This window comes from Pan paniscus, chromosome 2, assembly GCF_029289425.2.
Source record: "Pan paniscus chromosome 2, NHGRI_mPanPan1-v2.0_pri, whole genome shotgun sequence".
Lineage (NCBI taxonomy): Eukaryota > Metazoa > Chordata > Mammalia > Primates > Hominidae > Pan > Pan paniscus.
This window is the reverse complement of record NC_085926.1, coordinates 160,250,707-160,256,493: the sequence shown is the minus strand read 5'-3', so window position 1 is coordinate 160,256,493 and position 5,787 is coordinate 160,250,707. Positions and strand designations below refer to the sequence as shown.

The window sequence follows — 5,787 nt, the reverse complement described above, 5'->3', positions numbered from 1 at the left end:
GGGAGGTTGGCTGAAGACCGCTCTAACTGCTTCCTGCTGAACTGGGGCATAGTAGCGTTCGTGCAGTTGAGATTTCCTCTGGAGGGGTGCCTTTGATGTCATTAACATTGGAGCATGGGCTAGCAGGCTGGTCCAGGTGTACGTGGTAGATCTTAGTCATGGACTGCATCTGGGGCTCCACTTGAAGAATGATTTGTAGTTGTACAACTTTGATTCTGGAAGAGGCAAACTTAACAAGGAGGTTAAAGATACAGGGATTGAAATGTGTGCCCTGCAGTGCAGGGTATTACTTCTTTGGCACACTTTACAGGCCCTGACTATCTGCTTGATAGTTTTGAAAAGGCCTAGTCCAGTAAATAATAATTTGGCCATCTGATGGGTGCTATCCATGCCTAAGTGAAAGGTTTGGTGAAGGGTTTTAAGTAATTTCATTTGGTTAGCTGCAGGCAAAAATATTTTTCCTTCTTTCGTGGCTAGCCATCTGGAGGGGAGGAAACTATGTCTTCGTGAGGTTCCTCATTCTATTTCTTCTCCTGAGTATTGGGGCTTGGTTTCCTGGAGGGGATTACCCCATACTAAGGGTCCTTCTGTAAGCATTTCTAATGGAGGGTCCTGCCTTGCGGCTCTTTTGTCTTCAATATCCGCTTGGCGGTTCCCTTCTATTTCCCTTTCCTTTCCTTTCCTTTCCAATGACCCCAGCAGTGTAAGACTGCCACCTCTTTAGGTTTCTGTACAGCCAATAATAATCTCCTAATGGCTTCCTGATATTTGATAGGTGTTCCTTTGGAAGTTAGGAATTCCCTTTCTTTCTATATTGCTGCAAGGGCATTGAGGACTAGGTAAGCATACTTAGAGTCTGTATATATATTTACCCTTTTCACTTCTCCTAATTCTAGTGCCTGAGTTAGGGCTATTAGTTTTGCCAGCTGAGCGCTAGTTCCTGGAGTGAGTGGCTTACTTTCAAGTATTCCATTATCACTGACCACTGCATACCCTGCTTTTCGAAGTCCTTTTTCTACAAAGGAACTTCCATCAGTATAAAAGTTAAGGTTGGGATCAGTCAAGGGAACCTCTAAAAGGTCCCTTCAAGTGGCGTAGGTTTGAGCAATTACTTGTTGACAGTTACGTTCTATCTTTTCTTCATTTTCTGGAATAAATGTGGCTGGGTTAAGAGTTGCACAAGTGTGCAGTCGCAGCACTGGCCCTTCAAGTAATACAGCCTGATATTGAAGTAAATGGTTGTCTGACAGCCACAAGTCTCCTTTAGTAGTGAGTATGCCGTTCACATCATGAGATGTCCACACATTAAGATCCCTTCCCTGTATTATTTAACTGTTCAGACACTAAGACTGCTACTGTCGCCTCTACCGGCAAACAATGAGGACAACCCTTTGCTACTACATCTATTTCCTTACTCAGGTATGCCACAGGTTGCAAGCTTATCCTTGGGACCTGTGTAAGGACTCCTAGAGCTATTCCTTTTTTTTCTGTGACATATAAAGAAAAGTCTTGCCCCGTTGACAAGCTTAACACTGGGGCCTGGGTTAGGGCCTTCTTTAGGGCCTGGAAAGCCACTTCTGCCTCAGGTGTCCATCTTACTAAATGGGTATTGGCTTTCGGAGTTTCCTTAATTAGTGTATATAATGGTCTGGCTATTTTGCCATACCTGGGAATCCATATTCCTCAGAAACCTGTTATGCCAAGGAATCTTCTTAGTTGCTTTAGGGTTTTGCAATGACGATAAGCCAGTATAGGTTGGATACATTCCTCACTGAGGGCCCTGGTCCCTTTGGATAATTTTAGCCCTAGGTATTTAACCTGCTGTGAGCAGAGCTGAGCCTTTGGTTTGGAAACCTGTAGCCACAGGTAGCGAGGAAATTTAAGAGTGCTGGGGTGGCTTGATGGCACAAGGTTTCTGAACAGGTGGCTAAAATTAAATCATCCCCATACTGGAGGACAAGAATGTCCAGGTATGAGAACTGGCTCAAGTGTTGGTCTAATGCCTGGCCAAATAGATGGGGACTATCCTTGAACCCTTGGGGTAAAACAGTCCAGGTGAGTTGAGACGTCGGGTTCGAAGGATCTTTAAAGACAAACAAGAATTGAGAGTCAGGATGTACAGGGATGCAGAAAAAGGCATCCTTAAGGCCCAGGACTGAAAACCACTCTGCTTCCTCTGGTATTTGGGAAAGCAGAGTATAAGGGCTAGGTACAGCTGGGTATAGAGGAACAACAGCCTCATTGATAATCCTGAGATCTTGTGCTAACCTCTACTATCCGTTGGGTTTCTGTACTCATAAAATTGGAGTATTGCAGGGGCTACTGCATGCTTTTACTAGGTCTTGGGCTTTTAGGTCCTTAACAATCTTTTGGAGTCCTTGTTGGGCCTCAGGTCTGAGCGGGTACTGCGTTTGGTAGGGAAAGGGGGTGGAATCCTTTAGTTTAACTTGAACAGGATGGGCTTTCTTTGCTCATCTATATTGTCCTTCTGTTGCCTAGACTTTAGGATTAATTCCTTCCTCAAGCAGGGGACAACAAACGGGTGTTCCTTCTCCTATGTTCAGATGTATAATGGCCCCTGGTTTTGCTAGAATGTCTCTCCCTAACAAGGGAGTGGGGCTTTCAGGCATAATTAGAAAGGCATGTGAATAGAGTAAAGTTCTCCCATCACAACTTAGTGGCTGGGAGAAGTATCTAGTGACTGGCTGTCCTAAGACCCCTCGGATAGTGACAGATCTATCTGTCCAGGACAGGAGAGTAAGACTGAGAAGGTCGTGCCAGTGTCCAAGAGACAATTAACCTCCTGGCCCTTAATGGTTAAGCATACCTGGGGCTCTGTGAGGGTGATGGCATGGGCTGGCGCTTGCCCTGGGCACCCTCAGTCCTGCTGCTGGATCATCTGGTTAGTGGCTTCTGACTCAGAGGACCTTCGTCCCCTGGGACAATGTGGCTTCCAGTGATTCCATTGACATAAGGGGCATGGACGAGGGGGCGGCTTATTTCTACTTGAACAATCTTTTTTGAAGTGTCCTTGTAGACCACACTGGAAGCAAGCCCTATTAGGCATTTGATTTTCCCAGGTTTTCCCTTTTCCAGAGCCTCCAAAGTCCACTTGCCTGAGGGCCATGACTAAAGCGGTGGCCTTTTTTTTTTTTATCCCATTTGTCCTGTTCCATCTACTCCTCCTGATCTCTATTATAAAAAGCCGAGGTTGCCAAGTTCAATAGGTTTCTAAGTTTTGCTCCAGGCCTAAGGCAGATTTTTGAAGTTTTTTTTTCTAATGTCTGCTGCTGACTGAGTGATAAACTTATCCTTTAAGATTAGTTGTCCTTCAATAGAGTCAGGTGACAGAGAGGTATGCTTCCTCAGTGCCTCCCTTAGTCTCTCCAGAAAGGCAATAGGATTTTCTTCCTTTCCCTGTGTTATAATGGATATCATTGAATAATTCATAGTCTTCCTAGTTTTCCTTAGTCCTTTTAGCATGCAAGTTAGCAAATGTCTGTGGAACCAATCTCCATGTTCTGAATCTGTGTCCCAGTGAGGGTCTACACTGGGAACTGCCTGCTGGCCTCTGGGGAATCATTCTCTTTCATCTGTTGTCATCCTATCATTGACCTGACTGAGATACCAGAGATCGCCAAACTCTCGGGCTGCAGTTATGGCGACACTTCTCTCATTTGCGGTTAGTGTCTGATTTAGCAGTAACATTATATCTCTCTATGTCAGATCAAAGGATTGTCCTAACCCTTGTAAAACATCAATATAGCCATCAGAGTTATCTGAGAATTTACCTAGGTCTATTTTAATTTGCTTTAAGTCTGAGAGAGAAAAAGTTACATGCACTCTGGCTGGGCCAAATTCTCCTCTTCCCACTGCTTGAAGGGGGCATAATCGGGGAATATTGGCACTGTCTGATTCATTGTTTATCCCTTTGTCTTTCGCCTTTGGACCATTTGGGTAAAAGGGGGGGTCCTTATTAGTTGGGGAAGGAGTCGGGGGGACACTGGGATAGGGAGGTAGACTCTGAGGGCTTCCTGTAGGGCATAAACCACACTTTTTACATAATTGCGAGTTGTCTCTTAATGAAAAGAAAGTTTGCACATATGGCACTTCACTCCATTTGCCCTCCTTTCTAAAGAAGAGGTCTAGCTATAAGATGGTATTATAATTTATACTTCCCTCAGGAGGCCAGGTTTCTCCCCCTTGAAGAGGACATCATGGCCAGGCAGTACTGCAGAAGAATACAAGTCATTTCTTTCTTAGCATCTGAGGGTCAAATTGGTCCCAATTCTCCAGAATACATCTTAGGGGTGTTTTTGCCTTGGGGTGGGGGGAACATTTCCCATCTGAAAAAAGAACATAGGGGTGTCAGCACCCCTAGTCATTTTCCGATAAGCATTAGACCTAGTGCGTCCTCTAAGGGCCTAATGCTTATTCTTTTCCAGGGTGTGTAACCACCCATGGACCTCTGCTTATTGAATTAGTTATGCTCACCGATGTAGCAGTCCTGCACCTGTTTTCCCACCTCTCTTGACCACAAAGAAAGGGGTCCAGGCTGCTGGATTCTAGTGGTCCTTTACCAGCGTGCCCAACATTGCCTTTGCGTTCAGGGGTGAGTCCTAGAGCTGGGCTGGGTTCCTATTTCATAACAACCCAGCTGCCCCATCAAGATGCATTTCCATAAAAGCAATTCTTATGCAAATTCATTTCAGAGAGGGTGTAGGTATCCTTTTGAGTCAGGATCGAGATAGTCTTTTTGATTCTGTAAGTACTTTAAGGCTTGGCTGAATGCAAACAGCTCGCACGTTTGAGAAGACCAGTTATTAGGCAATTTTTCTAACTCTGCTTCCACAGGAGTCTCCGTATCACTGAATACCCATTGTGGTTTTTTCCTCAATCACCTGGGAGGAACCATCTATCCTCCTGTCCTGAAGGGAGTTCCTCCTAGGTCTGGTCGGACTTTTTTGTGGTAATTAAGATTTAAATCCCTTGATAGGAAATCTGCTGGGTTAAGGGAATTATCAGTGGTTGGAGTTACATTATGCTTTTCTAACATAGTAGACCCATACTTTAAGATTTTTGAGTTAGTAAGCTACTTTTTGCTTTTTTTGACTTAGAATAACTCTGAACTTGTGAGGTGTGCTCACAACGCGGTTTCCTCTAAAAGTTACTTTTCTACTTTTAGCAAAGCAGTTGCCACTACCGACTGAATGCATTTGGCCCATCCTGGGTTACTGGGTTAAGGATTTGCTATGCCATTATTTACACTGACAACAAAGTGGCAATTATTAATTACAGGTTTTAAATTTACCCTGGCTTTTAAAGGAATATACTCAATTTATACAGACAAAGTATTTGAAAAAAAAGTCGATACACTTTTAAAATAAAAACCCCCAACAAACTAGGAATAGAAGGAAACTACTGAAAAATAATACAGCCAAATATGAATATTTTATAGTGAATATTATAGTCAATGGGGAAAGACTGAAATCCTTTCCTGTAAGATGAGGAATAAGACAAGGATTCCTACCCTCTCCACTTCTATTCAGTATAGTACTGGAAACCTTACCAAGAGCAATGAGACAAGAAGAAAAAAAATCAAAGTCATCCACATTGGAAAGGAAAAAGCCAAATTATCTCTGTCCACAGATGATATTATCTTATATATAGAAAATCTTAAAGATTCTACATTTAAAAAATTAAAATTAATAAATAAGTTCAAGACAGTAGCAGGATAAAAAGACAACACACAAAAGTCAATTGCAATTTTTTCACTTTCAACTTTTA

At 43.2% G+C, this 5,787-nt stretch overlaps 1 pseudogene; it reads right to left on the bottom strand.

Moving 5' to 3' along the window:
* Positions 1–2,353: 2,353 nt before the first annotated feature.
* On the bottom strand, positions 2,354–4,488 carry LOC129397468 (uncharacterized; annotated as a pseudogene).
* Positions 4,489–5,787: the final 1,299 nt, after the last annotated feature.